This window comes from Pteropus vampyrus, unplaced genomic scaffold (assembly GCF_000151845.1).
Source record: "Pteropus vampyrus isolate Shadow unplaced genomic scaffold, Pvam_2.0 Scaffold171, whole genome shotgun sequence".
Taxonomy (NCBI): Eukaryota; Metazoa; Chordata; class Mammalia; order Chiroptera; family Pteropodidae; genus Pteropus; species Pteropus vampyrus.
This window is the reverse complement of record NW_011888952.1, coordinates 3269796-3281912: the sequence shown is the minus strand read 5'-3', so window position 1 is coordinate 3281912 and position 12117 is coordinate 3269796. Positions and strand designations below refer to the sequence as shown.

At 42.1% G+C, this 12117-nt stretch overlaps 1 pseudogene; it reads left to right on the top strand.

The window, feature by feature from the left end:
* Positions 1-3101: 3101 nt before the first annotated feature.
* Positions 3102-4100, top strand: LOC111745974 (annotated as a pseudogene).
* Positions 4101-12117: the final 8017 nt, after the last annotated feature.

The following is a 12117-nucleotide window of genomic DNA, read 5'->3' as shown; positions in this document are numbered from 1 at the left end:
TAATAGTACCTTCTTCAAAGGATTGCTTGAAGTTTTAGAAATAATACACATAAGACACTTGGAACAGTGTCTGACAGATAGTAAATGCTCAATATGTGTTAACCATCATCATTTTTGCCCTGCCACTCACTAGCCAACTCCCCAACCACTCCCTCTGCATGCTTTGGGGTACAGTCACACTAAAATACTTTTTTCCCAATGTGTCACACTTAATAACTCTTTATCTTTGTACATTCCATTCTTTCTGCCCAGAATGTCCTTCACCCACCTTGTCTGCCTAGAAAATTGCCATGTCCTTCTGTAAAGCCTTCTTAGATCTCCCCAAGGCCCCAACAGCTGACTGGCCTTTTCTCATGAGAAGAACCTAGCATTCTAGAACTGGCAGGATTTCTGAGCATGTCTAGGCCGTAGTTTTAGAAGGAGAGAAGTAAAGCAGTGTCTGCCCCTGTGCTCCTAAGAGCATCTAGCTCTTATCTCTGTGGAGGGGCTTCCCACATGTTGCCACCTATGTGGCCCTGTCTGTCTCCCCAGCTAGACTCTGAGTCCTTTAAGGACAGAGCCCATGCTTGATTCATGTGCCAACAGAGCACAGCTCATAGCAATCTCTTAATACATGTTTCTGGAATGAAAGGAGCACTGGTTCTCAGCCGGAGTGGGGAGCAGGGAGGGGAGCAATTTTGTCTTGCAGGAGACATTGGCAATGCCTGGAAACATTTTTGGTTATCACATAAATGGGGGTGTGCTACTGGCATCTAGTGAGTAGAGGCCAAAGATGCTGCTAAACATCGAACAATGCATAGGACAGCTTTACCACAAGGAATTATCAGGCCCCAAATGCCAATAGAGCTGAGTCTGAGAAACTCTTGTTTTAGAGGATCATCACGTATACTCTCAGGAGTGGGCCAACTGGTTGGATGCATATATGCTAAGTAGCCTGAATACACACCCCCAACTCAGCCCTCTTCTCAGCACTTCTGGAGGCTGAGGGTACCAGGAAGGGTGCTGAGGGTACCAGGAAGGTACTGAGGGCAAATAAGGGCTTAAATCTGGTCACCTTCCCTTCTGCTCTCTGTGTTTCTGATCTAGACTCTTCTCTCATCAGCGTTCTATTTTCCCCATCTTATGTTCCCTTCCAGCTCTGACTGACATTCTATGATCCTGCAGTTGTAGGTTGGTACCTGCTGTTACTCTCTTAGCTAAAAGATATCAATGCTGCACAAGCTCTTTCACGTGCCAAGAGAGGAAAAATCCAAGATAGGCTAGCCTGCGTCACTGCAAGCTCATGTGACATCCTGAACCTCCCAGAACTTGGGTGAACTCACGTGTCTGAGATAAAAGCACCCCACCTGCCCAGGTGGGAGGCTTGCAGATTGCAGAAGAAACAGGATGGGAGAATGTGGCCCTTGAAGGCTGCGTAGCTAACTCAGCTCTAATCAGAAGAGGTCCCTTTGTCGGTCAAAGTATGTTGTGTCTCTTTGCTGGGGAGCAGAGAGACATCTGTGAAATCTGTCCCTGTGTCCCCCAAGATAAGAGTGGTAGAAAAACTCACCCTACAAAACAGTGGCTTCCATAAGAAAAAGGTCCTACAAAGGTGTGGTGAGCATAGCTGATGTCAGGGGCTTGTTTTAGTTGTTTTTGATTTGACTTCAAGAGGAAGTCAGACAGTGTAGTAGTACAAAGCCTCATCAGACAGGCCTGAGTGTGAGTCTCAGTTCTGTCACGTACTGCATGATCCAGTGTAAGTGACTTAGTCTTGTCTGAGTCTCAACTCTGAAATGCGAACAGCAATAATATCTACATTAGAGGGTTGTTCTGTGGATTAATGAGATAATGAAATCATAGGTTCGGAATGCTGCATAGATAACTGCAAGTAGACAGAAGTTATTACTCCAAAAGGATGTTATGGGATGAGTTATAGGTGAGGAATATGATGAATCATACTGTAATTCTCACATAAACTCTTATATCCAGGTAGGATGTTAGCGAATTGTAATACTGAGAGCTAACGTTTTGGTAGTTCTTATCAAGTGCTTACAACTGCTGCAAATGCTTTACATATATTAACTCAATCCTCACAAAGACCCTATGCATTAGGTACTTTATTAGTCCCATCTTATAGATCGGAAAATGAGACACAGAGGTTCACTAATTGCCCAAGGCACACTGCTGATATGGGAAGGACAAGGGTTTGGACAAAGGCGGTTTGGCTCCAAGATCCCTGCCCTTAGCAGTACACACTACCCATGAATGACTCTGGAGAGGGTAAGAAATGGGATAAGAGGTGCCCCCCGCCTCCAGCCTACCTCTGCCCTGCTCCCAAACACACTCTCCACCTCCGTATTAAAGAATGCTACAACTGCTCAGCAGGAAAGCACCTAGCTCTGCAAGCAAGGGTACAGAAGTGGCTGTAGGGGGTGGGCAAGAGACGCCCCATGGAGGTAGGAAGCAAAAGGGATTCAGAATTGGGCAAACTGGGACTACCCCAGTACCACCTCATAACTATAGGTGACTCTGGGCCCAGGGATATACTTTCTTGGAACTTTATTTCTCTCCCTCTAAAACAACCCCCTAGACATGTTCAAAATCTCTGCTAGTTCAAGAATGCTAAGTTCTCTTGAAAAAAGGTGAGTCATCCGTTAGGGCCTTGGAGGGATCACATCTCGGGGAAAGAGTGCCACCTAGCGAGCCATTCCAAGAATGTTCCAGAGCATTGGGCGGGGCTCCAATCTGGTTCCTGGTGGTTCCTGGCTCCCCCTTATTTAGCTTTGCCTTCCCTGGCAAAGTGCTTCCTCTCTCTGACTTTCAGAATTCTTACCGGTAAAATAACACCAAAAAACTAGCAACAATGATAATATTTATAATAGCTAACACTTACCCCTCTGCCATATTTTTCCACCATTTTATTTTGAAATACTAATGGATTACAAATCAATATGAATGATAAATTTTAGAAGTGATATACTATTTGTTCTGGACACTGACAAGTTGTGTAACATTGCCTCTATTTTTTCCTTTATATTTTTTTCTTTCACTTTTTTTTTTTGTTTTGATTTTGGTTTGGGGGCGTTTTTTTTTTTTTTAATGTGGTAAGAACACTTAACATGAGATCTACTCTCTTAATAGGTTTTTAAGTGTACAATATAGAATTGTTAACTATACTACACTATGTTGTACAGCAGATCTCTAGGACTTATTCATTTTGCACAACTGAAACTTTACGCCCATTGATTTAACTAACATTTTTTGAGTGTTTATTATATGATAGGCCCTGTTATGATATTACCTACATTAACTTATTTAATCTTCCAAATAACCATGCCAGAACAGTACAGAAAGACTGCACAGCTCACTACACTAACCCACAAGAGAGTGCACCAATTAGAAAAGTCTACAATACTTTTGTCTCGTTGCCTCTGAGAGAGCAAGATGGGTCATCGGCAACTGTACTGGAGCCATCTGAGAAAATATGGCCAGGGATCTCGTTCTTGCCGCGTCTGCTCAAACCAGGATCTGATCCGGAAATACATCCTCAATGTGTGCTGCCAGTGTTTCTGTCAGTACGCAAAGGACATAGGCTTCATTAAGTCGGACTAAGTGAACTTCCATGAATGGGTCATTCCAAGCATCTACTGCAGAGACAATGCTAGCTCTTTGTATATAAAATAAAAACTTCAAAAAAAGAAAAAGAAAAAAAAAAGAAAGAAAAGTCTACAATAATGACATGTGTAAGGTGATTTATATTTGATTAACGTGACCCCAGTGAATTCTCACAACCACCCAAGTGATCAATGTTATCTTCATTTTATAATAGGAAAACGGAAGACCACTCAGTCAACACATATCCGCCTGTGTGTGCCCAGCCCTGGAGGTACTCAAGGTCCACATCCTCTCAATGTCTTCTATCTGGCAGGAAAGGGAGATACACGTGAGTACCCATGGGATGAGTATGTGCTATAGAAAAACCTAGGAACCACAGGAGCGTCCCTCAGTCTAGCAGGGGAGAAATATCAAAAATGATTACTAAGTCCAGGGTCACACGCTCCAAAGCTTGGTGTATATGCCCCATTCCAGGACCCAGCACACAATTTATAGACTTGTTTGTCCACTCCAGGAGTCCACATTAGTATCTGACCTCCTTAAGAATGGCACCTGTGTCCTAATCACCTTTGGGCACCAAGCCCCAGCATAGGGATTGGCGCACAGTAGCTGCTCATAAATACTGTTTTTCCAGTGAAAGCCCCTCCCTACTCCTCATCCATAGCCAAATGCCCTCCCTCCTTCATTTCCTCAGACCTTCCTCTCCTTCTCAATAATACACAAAGATCAGGACAATGTCTCCTAGACAAGGCCATAATTCTCCAACCAGAGAAGGTACATTAATGTTAACTATTCTAAGTGTAATAGAAAGAAAATGTGGTGGGGGGATGGAAAGGAGATTAACAGTCTTCAGATACTTACTTTGTGCTCAGCATTCTATCTTTATTATCTTAAATCTTACAACCCTGGGAGGTAGGTAGTAGGTGGCAGAGCTGAGATTTGAACTCTGGCAGCCTGGCTTCACCCTCCTGTACCATGTCACCATATTCTGCTACCCCTTGGCCCTTTCCTCTAAGCTTCAGTGAGTGGCCACTGCTATTGTCAGAGCTCAAGGCTTCTCCTCCTCCACACTCAGACCTTCCTAGAATCAGAAGATTTCTCTAGCAGCTCCATGCTCACTCCCTAAAGGCCACAAAGCATCTTCCCGGGGTTTCCCATTTCCAGTTTCCAGCCCCTTGTTCCCGAAGAAACTCCTAAGGATGCAGGGGTTCAGGTGAAGTCCACTGAGCTGAACGAACTAATAAAACTGACACTTGAAAGATACCATTTTTCACCTGCTCACCTGAAACAAAATCTGTGAGGATGATAATAATAGCAACAACAATGCATAGCCTTCACTGAGCTCTTCCTCAGCGCTGGCCTTCTGATAAGCCTTGCTCAAACATTATCTCATTTAATCCTCACAACAAGCTTCAGATGTATGTACTGTTTCATTTCCATGAGGTAAGATTCTTAAGAACAGAGCTACGTTGGTTTGGGTCTTGCAAGAAGCTGAGGCTAAGACAGAATTAAATAAGTAACTTATTGGCAAAAACACTTAAGAAAGATAAAGGAGGAAGGAGCAGAAGTAGGCAGGAAAACCTCTGACCCTGATGCAGTTCTTACACTTATGGAGAGAGAAAGTGAAGGAAAGATTAAGTGAGAAGCACCCCAGGCTGCAGTGCCCTAGTACTCCCACTGAGCAGTAAAGGGAAGCTGAAGCTAACTCTTCCCCTTACAGGAGATTCTCAAAGTTGCTCTGAACAGCTTGAACCCATGGCTGCCACAAAAGACTTGACTTCCCAGAACCTAGAATAGTGCCTAGCACATTGCATTCAATAAATATTTATTGAATCGATCGGTTACTCAAATTAATCCCCTTTTATGTATAAGGAGACTTAAGTGAAGAAAAATTGAGTGACTTGTCCAAGGTCACACAACTGATAAGTACCCCAGCCCAGATTTGAGTCCCAGTTTTCTAACTCCATAGCCCACACACTTAAGGCTGTGTGCCTCTGCACCCTGGCCCTCCTTGCCTCCTTCCTCATCCCTGCACTGAGCACCCAAACAGCACCCGCTGTCCTACCAGGATTTTTTTCTTATATTTTTTCACTTACTCACTCATTAATTCATTCATTCATTCATTCAGCAAATTTATCCCAGATACTGCACAGGATACCTGGGTAACATGGTCCTATAAAAAGGTCCCTCCCTTTGAGAAGCTCACAACCTGGTACAGGGAGGCAGTCACATAACAAAGGATTAGTGTGCAAAGCGACACATGTTACAAAGGCAGGGCAGTGCCCAGAATTAAGTCTCAGGGGCTGGAGAGCTAAGAAGTAGGGCAGAAGCTCACATAGTCCTAGCTAGCTTCTCCCACTGCCCACCTCACCCCTTGCCCCAGCCAGGACACCAAACTGCTGGAAGAAGTTTAACCTCTGAACACACAGGCCAGCCAGGGGACATGGGGGCTGGAAATGCTGATTGCATGAAATCGCTTTAAGGAGGTAATGGTAGCAAGCCTGGTAACCATGGTTACACACAATTCAACTCACCAATGTGGAGGGAGATGGCCAGCCTGGAAATCCACCATACAACTTTTTATCAACTTAATATAGGCTACATCTAAGGAAAAGATTGAAAGAGGCCTTTAAAAGTCCATCATATATTTCTTTGAAAGCCATTTAGAAACTCCTATTAGAGGTCCTAAACAAAATGTCAGTGATCAAAACAGCAGAGACCAAAAAAAATAAAAAATAAAAAGTCTACAGAGATGATACTTTTGTAAAATAGAAATATGTTCCAAACAAAGAAAACAAGGAAACCTTAGGAGGGGCAAATTTGAAATTAAAAAATTAAAAAATTCCTTAACCCTTGTTGCCAGAATTGGAATTTCATGAAATTGAATGTGTACGTTTACAAAATGCGATTTTAAAAACTCAGGTTATAGCCCAGTCCTGTTCACTGCATCACACATGTATACTTGGTGAGAAACGACTGAAGGTTGTTCACTAAAATGTTAAGAGTGGCACCCTGTGGATGGCGGAATTTTAAGAGACTTTTACACTCTTTACATTTCTCTGTGTGTTTGGATATTTTAAAACAAGCATATATCATTTGTAAAATTTTTCAAAAAGTGTATAGTTGTTTTTACTTTGAAAAACAAAGTCATCAGAAAGAACACTGAAATGATTCCAAAAGCATTGGATAACAAGGAGAGAGAAAGAAGATGACAGTGCAAGAAAGACTGTCTAATAGATATTTTCTGAACATTTAACAAAGGAAGCATTGATCACTGAGAGCTGATTGTTAAATGAGACTCAATGAGTAGATTTCAGGGTTCTCTCTAGAATGTTTTTAATGACTGTAATACCATGTGCCTAGCATATGATAGGTGTCCAGCAAATATTTTTTGCATGAATCAATCAACAATCATGTTGACAGAATACCAGTTCTTTATAGTTTTCTCTCTGTACCTTTCAAATTCAGGTGAATGGCACTGGTTCAACTGTTTGATTTACTAGATCTCATTTTCTTTTACTAAAAAGGTCAGTAGTAACTCCAAAATTTATACCAGATGGAGCTTAAAGGCAGCGGTCTAGCTGAGGATTCAGTTTGGGGACCTGTATTGAAGCCGTATTTACACAGTACCTTAAATAAGACTGAGATGATGCCAGTTGTTCATATCAAAAGAAGCAGAGGCTGATGGAAATGATGAGGAAATATAATCTCCTCAAGTGACCCCTTGGCTCTACCAAGGGACAAAGCTCATCAAATAGAACATTCTTGACCTGGCCTCTCTCTACTCCAGTCCAAACCCATAGCCCATCAACTATGTATATATACCCTTGCCTCACTCTTTCAGTGGGTTTAGAAACCAGGATACCTGAGCTTCTAGCGGTGGCCCCCAATGAGCCTCACATCCTGTATTCAAATCCTTGTATATGGTCCCCACCCACATTGACTCTGGGCTTGGCCATGTGGCTTGCTTTGGACAATGGAACATTAGCAAGTATAATGCAAGCGGAGGCTAGATAAGCACTTGAATACTGGTGCTCATCCTCTTGAAATGCTCCCTTTTGGGACCCAGTTGCTGCATAAGATGGTTGGGCAAGACAAGTGAATGATAAGAAACCACATGAGGAGAGAGGCCCACATATTTTAGTGTCCTGCCTGAGCAGCCACATGAGGGGCCACAGTGACCCAGCAGACGAATTGCCTTGTCTAACCACAGAATCATGAGAAATAATAAATTGTTATTTTAAGCCACTAAGTTTTAGAGTGGTTCCATATGCAGAGGTAAATCACTGAAATAGCCTCTAATCCCTATTTGCCTGTCAGCTCCACTACCCTCTTTCCTCACTTGCTTCATGTACCACAGATAACCTTGAGAATGTTTCCCTCCTGTTCAGTTCCTTCCTGCCCCCCATCCCTAACATTATACTGCTCTATAGAGTATCCTCTAATCCTGGGCTCCAGACAGAATCCAGTGGACTAAAACCAATGCCATTCATTTGAAAGGAATTGATATAAAACTACATGGAACTGGTATTCTGCCAACATGACCATTCACTGATTTATGCAACAAATATTTGCTAAGGACCTATTATGTGCTAGGCACATGGTATTACAGTTATAAAAAACATTCTACAGAGGACTGAAATCTACTTACTGAGTCTCATTTAACAATAAAAGAACCTGGAATCACCATGTAGAGGCTAAGAGTGGAAAATGAATGACAGCTAAGCAGAAGAATGGGTCAACCAGGGTCTTCAGTGACATCATCTGAGTGGTTGGCTCAGGCCTTATCTGAAACTAGGGCTAACTCTGGATTTCTCAGTTATTAGAGATGATACATTCCCTGGACTGTTCAAGCTGGTTGCATAGGTTTTCTGTTCTTTGCAACCAAAAGATTCCTGAATGATACATACAGTGACACTTCCAGATTTATAAAGCATACCTGAACTTCAGTTGGTTAATAACTAATTGTGATACACTCTAGGAAGATAACTGTGAAAAGGTGGAATATGAAGAAAAGAGGCTGATGAACTTCAATATGTATAAAATACAAAGTAATATACTTAAGGGAAAAAAATCCACATTCATAAAACGTGAGCTATTAATGACAACCTGGGAAAGAAACCTTAACATTACTGTAAACCAAGGGTCAACAAACTCTTTCTGCAAAGGGTCAGCTAGTAAATATTTGAACTTTACTAGCTACACGGTCTATTGAAACTACTCAACTCTGCCATTGTAGTACAAAAGCCATAGGCATACAGAAATGACTGAGTGTGGCTGCATTCAAATAAAACCTTATTTTTGGACACTAAAATTTGAATTCCATATAATTCTCACATGTCACGAAATAATATTCTTCTTTTGTTTTTGTTTTCAACCATTTAAAAATGTAAAATCCATTCTTAGGTTGCAGGCTCTACAAAAATGGGCCACAGGCTGGATTTGGCCTACAAGTCATAGTTTGTCTACCCCTGCTATAAAGGATTTCCTAAAGTTAACGATGTTGGGGCTGGGTGGGGGATGTGGAGACACGGGTGAAGGAACATCCATGAACTGCCATAACCTACCCTGCCAAAATGCCAAGAATGCTTTCCTTGTGTCATCTCCCTGCCATTGGGATTGAAAAGAAAGTAACCATGACACTTTGCTATTTCTAAAATAACTGACACGAATGCAAAGTCCTCCACTTACCCATGCATAGACTTCAGTTGGACATGTCAATGAGAGTTGAGCAAACACTGTGATTTTTTGGCTCAAAAAAATAAACACTCTCGTAGTAGAACTGGTCGCAAGCACAGGGCTCAAATGATGTCATCAGGACCAGTTTCTCTCCATTTCTCAGCTCTATTTTCAACAGAATTGGCTTCATTCATCCTCAGGCTTTTCAAAGGCCCCCAGCCTCTGCCAGCAGCTTCAGGCTTTCACCTCAGGGTGTCAAACTGACTACCATGCTTCTAGCTCCACCTTTTCGTACACTTAAGTAGCAATGAGAGTAAGGCATCTACCTTTCTCCCACCAATTCCCAAAAAGAGTTGGCTGCGTCATGTGCCCATGCCTAAACCAATCACTGTAGTTTGTCCCGCTAAGAAAGGATTTGATACTTTGATTGGCCAGGTGGGGATCATGTGTTCCAGGCCTAGAGCTAAGAGTGGAGTCTCACAGAGATCACATGGCTGAGAGGAGAAAACACAAACTAGGCTGGAATCAGAAGGAAGAGGAATGGGTGCCAGAGGAACAGACAACGACCTGTTACACCAAGTTTAGTTCCACAGCCTGGCCTTGAGAAACATAGCCAAAGAGATAAATAATAGTCTTGATTGAAGAATGTTTTATTCCTTCTGCCACATTTCCTAATATTCAAAAATAAATGGTAAAATAATATTCAAAAATAAATGGTAAAAAAAAGAAATGGAAAATCAAGTTGTACAAAATATATTTAAACCACTGAAACATATGGTAGCCTAATTGATGATAATGATTTTTCAATATAGTTTACTTTCAGGATTAAAAAAGAAGAAGAATATAATGCTATTAACATATACCTTTAAAAGAACATAAAAAGCAGGATAAAATTAGAGAAGGGAAAACAGAGATGAATGTCTACTATCAAAAACCCATTTCAACAGACTCCAAAGCCTGTCTGATTCCTCTCTGGTAATGCAATTTTGTCCTGTCAAATATTTCATGAAAGTGAGTCACTGGCTAGAGCCAAAAAAACAGGGTTTTTTAGATGTAGTGATTTGTCCCATGTTTTTTTAAGAGCTGGATTTTTAAATTGACCCAATATTTTTGTCCATCTGTAAGAATGCATTATATTTGCTTAGAAGTCAGCTACCCAAGCAATTTCTAAAATATTAAAGAAATATTTGATTTAATAATTGTTCTTCCCTTTAACTACTTCCTGCTAAGCATCTTAAAGCTGGAAGGGAGGTTGGATGAAGGTTTCTGTAGCTTTTTTTCAAGCCTGAGAAACTGGGACTTCCCTACATTTCAAAGCACAAAGGCCTATTATTCAAGGGAAGGGTCAGGGAAGCAGAGCGATTCAATTTAGTAGGCCACCGTGTACTTCTCCCTTTCTCCTGCCAAATCAAGGCTCACCCCAGTCCCAAGTGGCCAGCAAGTGGGGGCAGTCCTCTGTGAAAAAGTGAAAGCAGTCGAGGAAAAAGAAAAAGCAGCCAGCCAGAAGAGCCTGGGGAGCACTCATTATATTTGAATAGGCCAGTGAAAGGGGCCTTTGCTGAGCGCTTGGGTGGGGCCACTCCATTCACTCTTCCATTGTAAATTCCATCTGTGTGCTATCATTTCCTGACCCAGAAACAAGGAAATATTTAGGCCATAAATTTCCCCGGGGACCTTGCCTGGCCACAAAATAGTTCCCTCTGAAGTTCACCGGCTCTTTGCGATTTAGTAAAGATTTAAGATCATTTAGTAAAGATTTAAGATCACCTATGAGTCTCTCTCCCCATTTACTAAAGTGTCTCCTCCCCATTTCACTTATTTCTCTCCAGGAACTGGATCTTCAATGAAGTGAAATAAAACTGAGATGGTTATAGGAAAACTCTGGGGAAAGTCAGAAGCTCTCCTGTCCTCATATGAGAAGCTTAAAATATCTGACTGGCCCAAACCAAAGTTGATGCTTGTCAAGTGTCAAATGGTAACTTGACTGTGTTTGAGTAAGTCAGAGAAACAAGACATAAGAAGAAAAAAACAGAAATGATGTAGACAGTGGCTCTCGAATTCTAGCATGCACCAGAATAACCTAGAAGGGTTTCTGATTCAGTAATTCTGAGGTAAGTCCTGAGAATGTGCATTTCTCACAAATGCCCAGTGGCGCTGATGCTGCTGGTCCAGGGCCCATACTTTGAGAACCCTTGATGTGGTGTGTGGCTGTATCAGGCCTCAGACATCAAGCAGGACATTGGATGTATTCAAAGGCTCAATAACATCTGAATTCAAACTTTGTAAATATAGTCTGGTGCCTACATACAGACACTGGCTAAATGCCTTCTATGGTAGTGGTTATGGCTCTCGATCTACCATACAAAAGAATGTTTTTATAAATCAACTTCATTTTCAGCCCCAGTTTGATCAGAGTGTCAAAAAAAACCTGACCTCAGTTAATTTGAAGTCTTCCTCCCACTTTCAGGGAATGCCTCTAGGGCCTGGCTATTTACGGAGAATCATGGTTGAGGGATATATTCTAGTCCTTGCTGACATCTGTCCATGTGGCTGTCAGTTGGAATCACCATCACCTTGTCTGGCCCATAGGCTTCAATCCTCACTGATCATCACTGACATGTCACCCCCAGAGGGCATGAACCCTTCCAGCTGGCACCATTTCTGGGTCACACTTGAGAACTCGGAATCTGCTGGCCATGTCCTCTCTGCTCCCAAGGCTCTACCCAGAAAGCAGAAAACAGGGCCCCCTCTCTCTCTCCCTGGACTTACGGAACCTCTACTTTCATCACACCCCCTCTGTCTCTCCTCCTTCCCAGCCCACCCCTCTCCTCTGCTCAGAAT